We start from the raw sequence: 17,579 nt of genomic DNA, 5'->3' as shown, positions 1-17,579 counted from the left end.
AAATGCCACCGAGTTAGAAGACAATTACTTATGTTGATGACATTATAGCCGATTCAGATTTTTGTGGTTACACAGATAATTAAAATAGCAATAGCAGCAGCGACTCTGATGGCGATGAAAGTAATGGTTTTGTAAGAATAAGGAGCATTATAGAAACTCGTTTTGCTTTGTAGCTTCACATCGCTTTATTAATGCACAAAGTATAAATACAATTAATTGTTTTGCATAGCAGTGCTTGTTAACATGTTGGCAAAATGAAATATATAACCAAAACAAACGTTCTAGATGAAGTTTAAAATTGAAAAGATATGAAGTAATATCGGCAAAATGGCTGGCAGTAGGCCGATAGCTAAATTTATACATGGACGCTAATGAAAGGGTTATGTATTGGAAGTGTGGCAATTCATAGACAATACAACATTGAATGAAAAGTACTTACCTTTTTTATGTGGAAATTTAGTAGTTACGAACTGCGTTTTTTTCCAGTGACAGCAAGAAACGAATGTTTACGTGACCTTCTCGGTACACGTTGACAGTAAATATTAATTGCATGTAAATTACTACGCGTTAACCAGAGATCACGTGATTTTTGTGTAAAAACGATGAATAGGTTATGTATAGAGGTGCATTAACCGGAGACTCCCGTTAATGCGCCTTAGATACCTAGTAGCGGTAGAGGTGGAACGAGATATCGCGAGTATCGACCTGTCTCGTATCGGTCTCGACCTAACTATTACCAAACTCGAGACAGGAAATAGAACTAAAGCGCCTGCGCATGGCTGTTAAAGCATGGCTTTCGCGGTAACAACAACTCCATATAATTATTGTAAAGGATTGCGGGCAACTCCTTATACCAGGTTCGTTACTACCTGTCGTTACTGCCTGTTCGTTACTATCTGCCGCCGAGTCTAATCATGTAGTCCGGACAACGGCCCTGTTAATATATTGTAGTCCGAATCTGTGTTCTTAAAACAGATACCGGGTCGTATCCAATTACCCTCCGAATAATCCGATTTAATAAATAAGACTGTTGCTGGTAAATTATCTGCATTTTATCGTATCGTGTCTAAACCATTTGCCCTTCATAAAATTCGGTCCTCTTTTGTATACTACCAATTGCTGGTAATACCTGCCTGTACACGGAAAAACGAACTAAAGGCTTTGTCTACCATAGTCGGTGTTCGGGTAACAATGACATTATCGTTAGCTCAATATAAGATTATATACAGTAGCGCATATAATTTCATGAGTACAATTTAAATATAATTCACATACTGCAGTTAATACACAAACAAAACTTAAAACAAATACACATGTACAAAGCAATATGTTCTTAGTAATTAGTATCAATCAAGCTCAAATTTCTTAGAAATATATAACTTCGCTATTTTAAAGCTGTGTCACTTTTGTTTACACCAGGTGAAGATTCAATTTAAAAAGAGGTTTATCAATTTTATATATTAAATACGCTAGTCCTTGTGTAGTGAAATCATCGTCAAATGCACATTATTTTACTGTCTTGAGTCTCGAATTTTTACCAGACAGTGTCTTGAGTCTCGTCTCGAACTTTAAAAACCTGTCTCGTTCCACCTCTAAGTAGCGGCTAATAGTCCGAAAAATACGGTACTCTATAAGGCGGACACATACACAGACAGACGACGATTGCCGTTTATATAGTAGATTAAATTTTTTTTTTAAATAATTTAAAAAATTTACTAAATAACTAATGTGAATTTGTTGCATGTCAACCTTTAAAAATAGTAAGTTATTACAATTTTCAATTTTAACTCTTATGACAAGTATCATAAAAATTGTTTCATTTGTGTGCTATTGGCAATAGCGTGCATTTGTTGTATTCAATAAGCAGTGGTTTAGAAAGGTTCAGAAGGCGCAAAAGAAAAGTGCACATTATCTTGTGATAACATTGCAAGGAAACGTTTATTAGATGTTTTGGACCATCTGTGGAATGTTTTGAGAATATAAAGTTGTTAGTTGAGGTACAGTGAAACTCGGCTAACTCGACCTTCACGGGACCGAGAGAACGTGTTAGAGCTATCAGAGCGTTCATGTTATGAGAACACTGTCACAAGTGCTTGTATTTATCAGTACATACACAAACTATATATAAATCAAAAGCATCAATTGTTCGTTGCAATTTAAGGGGCCTCTCATGTAATGTTTCAACAATTTTCATCAGAAAGTATAAATATTTTTCTATTACTTGAGATTGTGTCTTTGATGATATGACTGCTGATGACTGTGACTGATGTGACTGCTGATGACTGTGACTGATGTGACTGATGTGACTGCTGATGACTGTGACTGATGTGACTGCTGATGACTGTGACTGATGTGACTGCTGATGACTGTGACTGATGTGACTGCTGATGACTGTGACTGATGTGACTGCTGATGACTGTGACTGCTGATGACTGTGACTGCTGATGACTGTGACTGATGTGACTGCTGATGACTGTGACTGATGTGACTGCTGATGACTGTGACTGCTGATGACTGTGACTGCTGATGACTGTGACTGCTGATGACTGTGACTGCTGATGACTGACTGATGTGACGTTTTCAGATTAAAACAGGCAAAACTTGATCGCGTTTGAAAGGCTCAGAAAAAAGACTTATAATTTTTCTTTTGAGCATTTAACAAAAACCAATTTTTCTTCAAGTTTATCTGAAGGTTATCTCGCTTCTCCTTGCTTGCAGAGGGCAAGCGGATTTTTGGTGAAATTTGATTTTTTGCAAACCTTTAGAAAAGTCATTAACAAAAATATTTTGGCGATAGTGGTAATAATGACGCATAAGAACTACTAAAAATTGATGATCATCTCTATGGCTTGAGATAAAGGGATATTCTAAAGCGATAACAACCGTTGGGCAAAAAGCTGTTCGAGTTAACGAAGTTAAGGTCGAGTTATCTAAAGCTGTCACTTATGATAAACCACACAATGATAAACCGAATTTATCATTGCGTGAGAACGGACCAAACAAACCCGTTTGAGTTAACCATATGTTCAAGCTATACAAGAGCAAGTTATCCAAGTTTCGCTGTTCTTACCTACAGTATCTATTACGTGTCAGAGGTTGCTAACGACAGAACAGAATTTGTTTGCAGTTAAAATAACTATCAACATTTGGTTATCTAGGTGCAGCAGATTGTTGTCAGCTACCCAGTTCTGAGATCAAGTACTGAGTCAGCTCTGAGACTACAGGAAAAGTAGGACATGGCCTGGAACAGATTGAGGTAGATAATTCTCTTTCTGCTTAGTTCTGATGCTTGTTTAGTCTTAAATGAAGTTTTCGCTAACAGACGAAAAGGCTCTGCGTGCAGCAGGTAATCAATTTATTATTAAGGAGTTACATAAAAAGCTGGACATACAAAGATGTGTCCAATTTTGCTACATCCATTTAAAATTGCTCTAAATTGAATATTACAAATGGCTAGTTAGTATGTATGTTAGTCAATAGCATTGATCTCTCTCAAAGTATTCATATTGGATTATGTAAAGTTGAGTTAATGAGATCGAATTTGCTTTTTGTTTGATGTGGTCTGCTTAGAGCTGCATTAGAGCTCCCTTGAAGCAAGTTTGTTAGCCTGTTGACCTTTAGTATGCATATCATGGGCAGTGATACCATAGTTTCACTCACTCATTGACAGTACTTGGATTTCATTTGGTTAACATTGTTTGCTAACAGCTTCTCATGCTGACAGTCCAACAACTTCATGCAATACCTTCACGTGATTGGATAGATTGACAAGAGAACAGAAAAATAAACATTAGCTTTTGGAGTTGAAAAAAACAACAAAAATTAACTAGTTGAATTTTATCGTATAAAAAGTCATTATTAGTACCATTTTGTATACACTTCTGCTGATCACCTACTATTATGGGTTACTCCTAGAATGACAGTCAAATATAGGTGGCATTCAAACAAAGGTCGCTTTTAAATAGAGGCTTCATGGTATCTCATATTGACTTAGAAGAGGTTCAATTTGAATGAAATTGCAACAATTAGCAGATCCTGCAGTCAATAATAAGTCAATCTACATTTGAGATTAATTGCAAAATGCTCGGCATGGCACTGGTAATCAGAAAGTTTTTTCGTAAAAAATTCATTTCCAGTCAACATATACAACATTTACCATTCTAACTGTTAAATGAAGGTGTTTGTCTAGTTCTGTGTACTGTGTTTATCTCTGTGCACTGTGTTTATCTCTGTGAGCTGTGTTTATCTCTGTGTACTGTGTTTATCTCTGTGTACTGTGTTTATCTCTGTGTACTGTGTTTATCTCTGTGTAGGCCTACTGTGTTTATCTCTGTGTACTGTGTTTATCTTTGTGTGCTGTGTTTATCTCTGTGTACTGTGTTTATCTCTGTGTGGTGTGTTTATCTCTGTGTGCTGTGTTTATCTCTGTGTGCTGTGGTTATTTCTGTGTGTTGTGGTTATTTTTGTGTGATTCATACTGTAATGGCTGCTGTGCCTAGTATAGATTTACACTGAATACGAGTCTTGTTGGCATGCATGTAAATTTAGGCATTTATCTCCACAGATATGCAAGTATTTTTCTTCTGGTTTTGCTGAAGGTACGGCCACACTTGATGATTTTTTTATCGGCTCTGACCAAAATCGCGAAATGAACGAAAAACACTGAATTATTTGGCTGACATTAACAAAATTGTGATACGATATTACCCTAGGATACTTATGTATTCGCGGCATCTAACTTTCGCGTTTTCGCGGTGTAATCCTCTCACGAAAGTTTAATGAGCGAAACTAAACTATCATAACGAACGAGCGAAAATGCGAAGTTAAATAGCTTTGTTCGTTGATATCCACAATAAAATCGTAATATTAGAAATGCAGGCAACTTTCGTCTGTGGTAAGGATAAATGGGAAATTTCTGGTAAACTCATTATAGCTAATACACCAACTGAGCAGCATGGCAAAGCAATATCAGTTTAGTCACCGAATTTGTAACTGATGAGGATGATAGTCTGGTAGGTGAAGTCGTAAAATTGAAAAATAATTATTGCAGTGATGAATTTTATTACTATCCAAAAACAATATCAACCCTCATCAGGTCCAACCACATTATCTCTTTCACTGCCAATCATGTACAAATTCGTTACTGGCCTAGTGCCAGCCATTTTACCGAAATTGCCGATATTGCTTCATGATATGTATACAGTATTTTTCAAGTTCTACTTTAATTATCTGTATAATCACGAAAATCTAAATTGTCTGTTATGTCATCAACAACTAATTACCTGTTTTATGACTCGCGCGGGGTAGTTAATGAACTCACAGAAAAATGTTCGTTTTTAGATTAGAAATTCTCAAACAAAAGTTTAAAATTGCTTCGTTGTTTTAGGCTGATTTTATAGAGAAATCTTCGGACAACACAGTCAATTTCATAAAACACTTAAAGACCGTGGGTTATGTGGTCAACAAATAATAAAATCAGGTTACCAGACAATTGCTGAGAAAGTCAGAAAATGCGTTTATGTCAGTGGCCCCTAGAAAACGCATAAATGCGTTTATGGCAGCGTAAGGGTTATACAGTTTTGGTTGTGAAGTTGGTTGTTACCTATCTATTTTCTTCTTCTTGGGATTCGAGTGTGAAAGTCACGGCGGGAGGGACCTAGACGTCATTGATAGTCTAAGAAACAAATGGCAGCGAGTGATCAAATTGAATTGTCGATCTCACCCACACATTTCAACCTGTGGTTTACAAATACGAACTATTCCCAAATTGAATTTTTTTCTTATTAGTGAACTGGACCTAATGAATGTAATGTTTTTTCTACTGGATTTATTTTCACACCACTATATTTTCGCACTCATCAGAGCCGCGAAATTAAGTTGCAGCGAAATTTTACTCTGTGTGCTACTCACGAAACTAAATACTAGCGAAATATAAGTGTCATAGGGTACCTCTGTTTACTGCAAGGTTAGAAAAAACCACGGTTTTTATGAACAAATCGAAAAAAAACAGGTTTTTTCGGTTTGAACCGGCTTTTATGGTTTAAATCGGTTTTTATGGTTTTTATAATTTTACCAAGGTCTTTACAATTTTAAGTCTAATTAACATCACTTACTGTAGCTGCATGATTGATTATTGAACATACATATGTAGAATCATCTGTTAAAGATGGTACTGTGGGAGTTGTTATGGGGAAAAAAAGAGAGAAAACATGAAAATTTGAGAAGGAGTCTTAAATCAAACACGATCGATGAAATACTGAGCAGAAATCTTATTGCATAAAGTGAATATTCTACATACAGCTCTATGTATAAGTAGAAACTTTAATCCCAGTGATTAGTCGTTTGGTAGTGTAGAGCAGAGCGTATTGCAGATGCATTGCTAGTGTTTGGAGCTGTGGCAGATGACTCAATTTCTATCACTTGAATATTAGCATCACTGACTAAATTGGTGTTTTCAGCTTGACATTTTGCTACGTGAGCTTCAAGCCTATATACGTGAGCTTTAAGCCTATATACGTGAGCTTTAAGCCTATATACATGAGCTTTAAGCCTATATACGTGAGCTTTAAGCCTATATACATGAGCTTTAAGCCTATATACGTGACTTCGCGTTACGACAGCACACCTATTACATTTTGCCTTAAAACCTTTGCCTTTCAAAACTTTTCAAAACACAACAAACTTGATAAACTGAATTGTACCAATCCAACTACTTTGGCTTGTGCCCGATAAATAAAATATTAGTTCGCAAACTTGAAGCTTTTGCTTAAAAGGATTTTATTGTTTTAATTTCTAATTATAAGTAATCCTTTCTCACCGGCCAGACTTGAGAAAGTATTTATTCATTATTAGAGACGATGATTGGATTAGTATATTTCACATGGCTTTTATATTTCATCAGCAAAGAGATCATCAAATCGCTTGATAAAACCAATTGAAAATGAATTTCACTAATTCATTGTTGTGCTATAGGATTTTATGTAGTCTCCACTTGAACTATGCCGTCAATTAACTACTGTGTCCTAAATAAACTTCCACAGCTGATAATTACATATAATTGCATTTCTACCGCACATGAACCACTAGGAGCTTAAAATATTATGTTTTTTCACACAAGAAATGAAAAAGCCATACAAACCGGTGTTTTCGGGCTGGTTTAAACCGAGCCAACCCTGGCCTACGGAACTGGAGGTCCTGAGTTCAAACCCAGTGTGAAGTGTGTTATTCTAAAGCATACCTTTTTTAACAGATTTAAGTATTGGTGCAGCGAAAACTGAACACTATTTGATAAAAGGTGAATTTTTTGCAGATCTTTCTGCTATCTAGATGACCATGATCTGAACTAACAAATAGATCCTGTTGTGTTTAATGGAGCCGGTGAGAGATGGTAAGCAAGTTTATCATCGCATAGATCAATGCTATTCTTACGCCTCCCATGTACACAGGTTGGTGAGAGGAAATAGTAAAATGAACAGAAGAGTGAGAGGCTGGTTACCTAACGGGAAGGCTGTCAAAGACAGAATATATTTCTGATAAATACGTTGTAGCACACTTTTGAGACAGTCGGGTGTAAAACATGAGGACAAGTTCCCTTTCAGCTGTTCTATCGAGTGCTGCAGCGACACTTAAGATCTTAGACAAATGTTTGTTGTCCATCTCTTATTTTGCTACATTAAATTCTCAAATAATGTTTGTTTTCTGGCGTGTGTCCATTTTAATGAGCTTCCCGACCACCTATGTATTAGTTTCCTGTTAAATTATTTAACCTTTTCGACACGCGGTGTCGAGTTGAACAATAAAAACCATGTTGAATGTTGTGTATGTATTCTAAAAAGGAAATGTTGCGCTTAACATTATATGAATTGTCTTATTTTACATCGCGACATTTTATCAACGAAATATGAAAATGCCAAGGTCAGCCTTTAAGGAAGTCAAGTGTATGACATTATGAATTGTTTGCAACATGTTTTATTCATAGCTATTGCTATTAACTTATGTAAGAGAGATACTCATCTGCGCATCGACAATGCATATGCAACTGGCAGTTCATTAGCTTTTGTACAGAACACTGGACAAAAACTACTCTATAGGCTACTTTGTAACCATGTACTTAGTGTCTTGTGTTTGGTCGACTCTTACTTGTACAAGATTACTCCTTCTGTTAGTTTTGACTGCTTCCGCCTGTCAATATTTTTCAGGGTTTTTCACTCCTGCTATTGCCAACGTTGTTGTGACCAATGAAGACTTTCCGCTTGCATGATGAAGTGAAGTTTCTTACAGACCAGGTATGAGTCTAGGGCCAGCTTTGTTATTTTAAGCTGTTTGCATAATGGAGAACGCGGAAAGATTACTTCTAAACGCTCTCAAATTTGCCAGGCTTTTCTTCTATTCCGTAATTATCAAAACTGTTAACAGTCTTAGCAGCTTTAAAAGTCCAAAAGCGTCGCGTTAAAATGTGATGCTGCCTATAAGGCTAGGTAGTCAGAATTGCCTCACATTAAAAGGATCGTTTCTGTAATGAATAGTTTATTTAAGGTGAACTGACAGCACAAGTTTTAATGCACTATAACACTAGCACTTAACATAATATATCAGAAGTGCTTTTGTCTCATGCCTTCACATTGGCCAAGCTTGGCGTTGACACGGTGATTCATTAGGCTGAACAAAACAAACAAAACGGCACCTTGAACAAAAAACTATCAATTCCTTACAGCCTTCAAGTAATACGCGAGTGCCTCGACGTGTGAACACTTCGCATAAATTTGCTCTTATTTCAAAATTATCGTTGAAATACAATATTCCTTTGTGATACAAGCATAGGAGCCAGTTCTCTATGGCCACTCGCTTTTAACGACCACGCGAGTAGGGTTATCGTTACAAACAGTTTTTTAGTTTTCCATGACCACCATCCGGAACCAGCCTCCATGTTATATAAAGTCTTACCACGTAATATCATAATATAATACCCTTTTCATGTTATATATATATATAACATGGACATTTATGGAGTTTCTAATTCATTCATACCATAACACCACATGTTTACTCATATTCAGTTGAAAGCGAGGTGTTGTTTTTGAGTTCAGTTTATGAGAGTTTTAGCCAGAAATCACAGGATCAATATGCACCTGAAACGTTTTTCTGTATCACACCCAGTTTTCCCGGTTTCTCTGTTTATTCGATTGGTCAGATCTATTCGCTTCTTGTTACATTGATTTTATATTTCATCATTAAAGAGATCATTATATCACTCGATAAAATCAATTGAAAATGAGATTCGCTAATGCATTGTTGCGCTAGGATGTCACGTAGTTTCAACTTGAGTTCTGCCATCAATTTACTACCGTGTACTAAATAAACTTATCCACGTCTGAGCCCTGTTTCAACCCTGTGCTTAACCATTAAAACGAAGACCAGTTTTAGTAATAGGTCTGTGATGATTTATTTAACCGTTGATTGTTGTTACGAAAGTCAAATGTGTAGCATTGAAAAAAACTTGACATTCAGTTGTAATTGTAGCTGAATAAAATAGCACAAATATGGTATGTGATTACCCTAGGACACTTGTTCATATGTACTTATCATACTTGTTCAATGTCCATAAGCTGTTCATATGATTAGATCACGTGTTTCTATAGTGTATCTTTTAGTGTATAATAAATCTTATGTCTCAATAAAGTTATTCTCCGCAGCAGATAGATCCTGGCTGAGTGAGCCAGACAGCCTTGGACACAAAAGCTTCGAGTGAAAGCATTGAGGAATCAGATGACCGGCTTATCCTTCCCTAGCTGATGCCGCTTGTACTAGCGAGAATAACACTGCTGCCAATTCTAAAAAAGGAAAACCAGTGTCTGTTATACACAGTCAATCACAGTCTACGACATAGTTGTATAGCGATAAGTTTGCCGCCATAGCTGCTGAATAATTGGCATTTGGCATACGAGTTGTAAGATGGTTAGTATTGTGTATATTTCAGTGTGTCTGACATCTTTGACTAGGTGAAAAACAAAACTGTCGCATAGGCGCTTGCCCAATCTAGAGGGCTCGGTTGGAGTTGTCCATTCTTTCTTTTACTCCAATCTTGTAAGTAACATGGGTGCCCTAAGAGTTTTACGAGTAGCAAATAAAAATTCATGGATCATGTTCTTCTATTGCAATGAATGTGTTAATTTCTACTCAGTGTCACAGAAAGGTGTCACAGAATGCTATTCATCTAGACACTTTTCTCTCAGTTGGGTGATCAGTGGAAACTGTTGAGGTCACATACATACCGTTGCTGACAGTAACACACGGCGTCAATCAAAGTTTACGACACTGTTGTATAGCTATAGCTGTCCAGCTATAGCTGCTAGTAACATACTTAATTAGGCTTGCTTTCTTGTGCGCAGTGCAGGGTATTCACTTACTTACTGCTGGGTGTCAGTGGTTGCTAACAATCGGGAGGAATATGCTTGTAACTAACATAACTATCAGCATTTTATTATCTAGGTACAGCAAATAGTTTTCCCCGGGCACCCTGTTCCAAGGTCAGTTGAGAGACTAAAAGTTGGAGAAAAGAGACATGGCTGTAGCAGAAGAGGATTGACAAAACTTATTCAATTGACTCCGCCCCAATCCTTTGTCCGCTCAGTTCGTGTTGTTGCACTTCATATCACTTATTTGTATTATAAGGACTAAATGTTAGCTTTAGGTAAAAAGTTTGTATTAAAAATGGTGACATGTGAAATGTTTGCCCTGCTTAAAAATGTTTCGGCGCTAATATGGACTAGATAAGCATTGCAGAGAAAGACTTGAGAGCAGACAGCATTGAAGTGCCAGAAACGGCGCAATGAAGGTTGAAATCAAAGGACGACTGGCCAAGCAGATGGTGCCAAATATTTCTTATGCGTTTATGCATGTATTGTAAACATTGTAGATGTCACTCGTTTTGAAATATAGCTGTGTAGCCAATGATAGTGTCATACCATCTGGTAGGTCATCACCGGTTATCTAAACTTTGCTTTCGATATTATAGCACTCCAACTGACTTCCTGTTGCTCAGAGAAGTCAGTTTTTACTGCCAAAAAGCATCAATGGTTGCAATAAGCTTTTGTTCCACAACTACGTGCTAGCTTCAATAAATTACAGCTCAAAGCTATGCTAAAAGTGATTACCTACTTTTCTCAACACCGCTTTAACATGGTATTTATCAAATATATTAATAAAATACAAATCTTGAGCTCTAATATTGTGACGTATCTAAAAAGTTGCTGTTCAAGCTAAAATTTCAGCATGCTGCTCACGCCTGCAAGCCCCATAGCTTGAAAGGTAAGTTATTGCTGGCGCTTTGTTATAACTGGGCTTGTTCAAAGAACTGTGATGTCCTGAGTAGTTCTGTTGTGAAAATAACTTATAATCCTCTAAAAAGGGCCGTTTGAGATCTTGTTTAGGCACTGAAGAAGGCGTGAACTAAGCTTTCTGTAGAAACTTCATAGCGAGGATTACCTTTTATAAGTGCCGTAGACCGGTTAGTGACATCACAGGTTAAAGCTCAAGTCGCAGAAATGCGTACTAATGACGTCATTTCCGTTTTCAGATTTACCGGATGTGACGTCATTTTCGGGTTCAAATTTACCAGATATGACGTCACGAATAAGAGCACTAGTGACGTCATTTCCGTTTTCAATTTTACCGGATGTGACGTCACGAATAAGAATACTAGTGACGTCATTTCCGTTTTCGAATTTACCGGATGTGACGTCACGAATAAGAGTACTAGTGACGTCATTTCCGTTTTCAAATATACCGGATGTGACGTCACGAGTAAGAGTACTAGTGACGTCATTTCCGTTTTCAAATTTACCTGATGTGACGTCACGAATAAGAGTACTAGTGACGTCATTTCCGGTTTCAATTTTGCCGGATATGACGTCACGAATAAGAATACTAGTGACGTCATTTCCGTTTTCAATTTTACCGGATATGACGTCACGAATAAGAGTACTAATGACGTCATTTCCGTTTTCAATTTTACCGGATGTGACGTCACGAATAAGAGTACTAGTGACGTCATTTCCGTTTTCAAATTTACCGGATGTGACGTCACGAATAAGAGTACTAGTGACGTCATTTCCGTTTTCAAATTTACCGGATGTGACGTCACGAATAAGAGTACTAGTGACGTCATTTCCGTTTTCAATTTTACCGGATGTGACGTCACGAATAAGAGTACTAATGACGTCATTTCCGTTTTCAAATTTACCGGATGTGACGTCACGAATAAAAGTACTAGTGACGTCATTTCCGTTTTCAATTTTACCGGATGTGACGTCACGAATAAGAGTACTAGTGACGTCATTTCCGTTTTCAAATTTGCCGGATATGACGTCACGAGAAAGAGTACTAGTGACGTCATTTCCGTTTTCAATTTTACCGGATGTGACGTCACGAGTAAGAGTGAAGAAAACTCGCATGAGTAGGGTGGAGACAACCCCTAGCTCTAGTTCTCTGCGCTTAGCCAACGCTACAACCTGCTGAACCCAACAGGAGGGAGCTGAACCCAACTCACTTCCGTTCTGCTGAAAACAACAGAGTGCGCCGAAACCAACGCTGTAACCTGCTGAAACCAACAGGAGAGAACACAACTCTTGTAAGGATAATTATTTAATTATCCTATTTATTTGTAGTCATTTTGTGTGAGCTTGCTGTTAGTGACGATTATAAAAGATATTTCTCCAACAATAACGACTTTATTATAGTAATACTAATCATGCATCCAATTCAAGAGTCACATCCAAGCTGAACTGCCTAAAAATTAGTGGCAGTAATTATATTACATAAGCGATCGGCCTAGAGATTGACGGTTATCGTTCAAACCGACCAATCATATAGTCTTGCTGACTGCCGAGTTTCTAAGAATTTTCCCATACAGAACAATAAAAAATTATTGCTAGACAATGAGCCATTATAGCATAACAATCTAAACACTAACAAAAAGCCCAGGAAATTCTACATATACTGGGTAGCGAACAGTAAGTGTAAAAAAACATTAAGACATATTTCGATAACGAAAAGGGCTAATTACAAAATCTTATCTCGAGAAAACGTAGAACAAAAACGGAAACAATATTGTTTAAGTAATCTTAAACCACTAACAATTAATATTAACAGAAGCTTAGAATATTTTGACATGTAACCATGAACATAAAAAATGTCTTCCAATGAGTGAACGGTAAGAAATAAATTATAGAAGATTGTTAACTGCGTAAAATCCTTAATAAATGGCGTCTGTTATCTTTTCTAGGTCAACCACTATCCCAGAAGTCTCTTTTCTATATATATATATTGGCTACGTCACCTTTTCCCTTTGATCAGTTCACCATGTTTTTCTGCGCCGGGTGTCCAGAGCGCCTTGATGAGCCTGACGTTCATGGGACCGATAGCATCCAAATAAGACAACTCTTCGGAGTTATTCCTCCACGGTCTTTTTCATGGCTACCACTCCTTTCATAAAGTTTGTTCTTTAGAATATCTCGCTTTATTTTTACGTTTACAACAAGAGTACTAGTGACGTCATTTCCGTTTTCAATTTTACCGGATGTGACGTCACGAATAAGAGTACTAGTGATGTCATTTCCGTTTTCAAATTTACCGGATATGACGTCACGAATAAGAGTACTAGTGACGTCATTTCCGTTTTCAAATTTACCGGATGTGACATCACGAGTAAGAGTACTAGTGACGTCATTTCCATTTTCAAATTTACCGAATATGGCGTCACGAATAAGAGTACTAGTGACGTCATTTCCGTTTTCAATTTTGCCGGATATGACGTCACGAATAAGAATACTAGTGACGTCATTTCCGTTTTCAATTTTACCGGATATGACGTCACGAATAAAAGTACTAGTGACGTCATTTCCGTTTTCAATTTTACCGGATGTGACGTCACGAATAAGAGTACTAGTGACGTCATTTCCGTTTTCAAATCTGCCGGATATGACGTCACGAGTAAGAGTACTAGTGACGTCATTTCCGTTTTCAAATTTACCGGATGTGACGTCATTTCCGGGTTCAAATTTACCAGATATGACGTCACGAATAAGAGCACTAGTGACGTTATTTCCGTTTTCAATTTTACCGGATGTGACGTCACGAATAAGAATACTAGTGACGTCATTTCCGTTTTCGAATTTACCGGATGTGACGTCACGAATAAGAGTACTAGTGACGTCATTTCCGTTTTCAAATATACCGGATGTGACGTCACGAGTAAGAGTACTAGTGACGTCATTTCCGTTTTCAAATTTGCCGGATATGACGTCACGAGAAAGAGTACTAGTGACGTCATTTCCGTTTTCAATTTTACCGGATGTGACGTCACGAGTAAGAGTGAAGAAAACTCGCATGAGTAGGGTGGAGACAACCCCTAGCTCTAGTTCTCTGCGCTTAGCCAACGCTACAACCTGCTGAACCCAACAGGAGGGAGCTGAACCCAACTCACTTCCGTTCTGCTGAAAACAACAGAGTGCGCCGAAACCAACGCTGTAACCTGCTGAAACCAACAGGAGAGAACACAACTCTTGTAAGGATAATTATTTAATTATCCTATTTATTTGTAGTCATTTTGTGTGAGCTTGCTGTTAGTGACGATTATAAAAGATATTTCTCCAACAATAACGACTTTATTATAGTAATACTAATCATGCATCCAATTCAAGAGTCACATCCAAGCTGAACTGCCTAAAAATTAGTGGCAGTAATTATATTACATAAGCGATCGGCCTAGAGATTGACGGTTATCGTTCAAACCGACCAATCATATAGTCTTGCTGACTGCCGAGTTTCTAAGAATTTTCCCATACAGAACAATAAAAAATTATTGCTAGACAATGAGCCATTATAGCATAACAATCTAAACACTAACAAAAAGCCCAGGAAATTCTACATATACTGGGTAGCGAACAGTAAGTGTAAAAAAACATTAAGACATATTTCGATAACGAAAAGGGCTAATTACAAAATCTTATCTCGAGAAAACGTAGAACAAAAACGGAAACAATATTGTTTAAGTAATCTTAAACCACTAACAATTAATATTAACAGAAGCTTAGAATATTTTGACATGTAACCATGAACATAAAAAATGTCTTCCAATGAGTGAACGGTAAGAAATAAATTATAGAAGATTGTTAACTGCGTAAAATCCTTAATAAATGGCGTCTGTTATCTTTTCTAGGTCAACCACTATCCCAGAAGTCTCTTTTCTATATATATATATTGGCTACGTCACCTTTTCCCTTTGATCAGTTCACCATGTTTTTCTGCGCCGGGTGTCCAGAGCGCCTTGATGAGCCTGACGTTCATGGGACCGATAGCATCCAAATAAGACAACTCTTCGGAGTTATTCCTCCACGGTCTTTTTCATGGCTACCACTCCTTTCATAAAGTTTGTTCTTTAGAATATCTCGCTTTATTTTTACGTTTACAACAAGAGTACTAGTGACGTCATTTCCGTTTTCAATTTTACCGGATGTGACGTCACGAATAAGAGTACTAGTGATGTCATTTCCGTTTTCAAATTTACCGGATATGACGTCACGAATAAGAGTACTAGTGACGTCATTTCCGTTTTCAAATTTACCGGATGTGACATCACGAGTAAGAGTACTAGTGACGTCATTTCCATTTTCAAATTTACCGAATATGGCGTCACGAATAAGAGTACTAGTGACGTCATTTCCGTTTTCAATTTTGCCGGATATGACGTCACGAATAAGAATACTAGTGACGTCATTTCCGTTTTCAATTTTACCGGATATGACGTCACGAATAAAAGTACTAGTGACGTCATTTCCGTTTTCAATTTTACCGGATGTGACGTCACGAATAAGAGTACTAGTGACGTCATTTCCGTTTTCAAATCTGCCGGATATGACGTCACGAGTAAGAGTACTAGTGACGTCATTTCCGTTTTCAAATTTACCGGATGTGACGTCATTTCCGGGTTCAAATTTACCAGATATGACGTCACGAATAAGAGCACTAGTGACGTTATTTCCGTTTTCAATTTTACCGGATGTGACGTCACGAATAAGAATACTAGTGACGTCATTTCCGTTTTCGAATTTACCGGATGTGACGTCACGAATAAGAGTACTAGTGACGTCATTTCCGTTTTCAAATATACCGGATGTGACGTCACGAGTAAGAGTACTAGTGACGTCATTTCCGTTTTCAAATTTGCCGGATATGACGTCACGAGAAAGAGTACTAGTGACGTCATTTCCGTTTTCAATTTTACCGGATGTGACGTCACGAGTAAGAGTGAAGAAAACTCGCATGAGTAGGGTGGAGACAACCCCTAGCTCTAGTTCTCTGCGCTTAGCCAACGCTACAACCTGCTGAACCCAACAGGAGGGAGCTGAACCCAACTCACTTCCGTTCTGCTGAAAACAACAGAGTGCGCCGAAACCAACGCTGTAACCTGCTGAAACCAACAGGAGAGAACACAACTCTTGTAAGGATAATTATTTAATTATCCTATTTATTTGTAGTCATTTTGTGTGAGCTTGCTGTTAGTGACGATTATAAAAGATATTTCTCCAACAATAACGACTTTATTATAGTAATACTAATCATGCATCCAATTCAAGAGTCACATCCAAGCTGAACTGCCTAAAAATTAGTGGCAGTAATTATATTACATAAGCGATCGGCCTAGAGATTGACGGTTATCGTTCAAACCGACCAATCATATAGTCTTGCTGACTGCCGAGTTTCTAAGAATTTTCCCATACAGAACAATAAAAAATTATTGCTAGACAATGAGCCATTATAGCATAACAATCTAAACACTAACAAAAAGCCCAGGAAATTCTACATATACTGGGTAGCGAACAGTAAGTGTAAAAAAACATTAAGACATATTTCGATAACGAAAAGGGCTAATTACAAAATCTTATCTCGAGAAAACGTAGAACAAAAACGGAAACAATATTGTTTAAGTAATCTTAAACCACTAACAATTAATATTAACAGAAGCTTAGAATATTTTGACATGTAACCATGAACATAAAAAATGTCTTCCAATGAGTGAACGGTAAGAAATAAATTATAGAAGATTGTTAACTGCGTAAAATCCTTAATAAATGGCGTCTGTTATCTTTTCTAGGTCAACCACTATCCCAGAAGTCTCTTTTCTATATATATATATTGGCTACGTCACCTTTTCCCTTTGATCAGTTCACCATGTTTTTCTGCGCCGGGTGTCCAGAGCGCCTTGATGAGCCTGACGTTCATGGGACCGATAGCATCCAAATAAGACAACTCTTCGGAGTTATTCCTCCACGGTCTTTTTCATGGCTACCACTCCTTTCATAAAGTTTGTTCTTTAGAATATCTCGCTTTATTTTTACGTTTACAACAAGAGTACTAGTGACGTCATTTCCGTTTTCAATTTTACCGGATGTGACGTCACGAATAAGAGTACTAGTGATGTCATTTCCGTTTTCAAATTTACCGGATATGACGTCACGAATAAGAGTACTAGTGACGTCATTTCCGTTTTCAAATTTACCGGATGTGACATCACGAGTAAG

At 37.4% G+C, this 17,579-nt stretch overlaps 1 long non-coding RNA gene across 1 annotated transcript; it reads left to right on the top strand.

The window, feature by feature from the left end:
* The first annotated feature begins 3,164 nt into the window (after nt 1-3,164).
* Nucleotides 3,165-11,193, top strand: LOC137401774 (uncharacterized). Its single transcript, XR_010979393.1, has 5 exons — nt 3,165-3,256; nt 7,310-7,387; nt 8,199-8,285; nt 9,696-9,954; nt 10,489-11,193. It is a non-coding gene; the product is annotated as an uncharacterized lncRNA (long non-coding RNA).
* The last annotated feature ends 6,386 nt before the right edge of the window (nt 11,194-17,579 follow it).

This window comes from Watersipora subatra, chromosome 8 (assembly GCF_963576615.1).
Source record: "Watersipora subatra chromosome 8, tzWatSuba1.1, whole genome shotgun sequence".
Classification (NCBI taxonomy): Eukaryota; Metazoa; Bryozoa; class Gymnolaemata; order Cheilostomatida; family Watersiporidae; genus Watersipora; species Watersipora subatra.
This window is presented reverse-complemented; position numbering and strand designations above follow the sequence as displayed.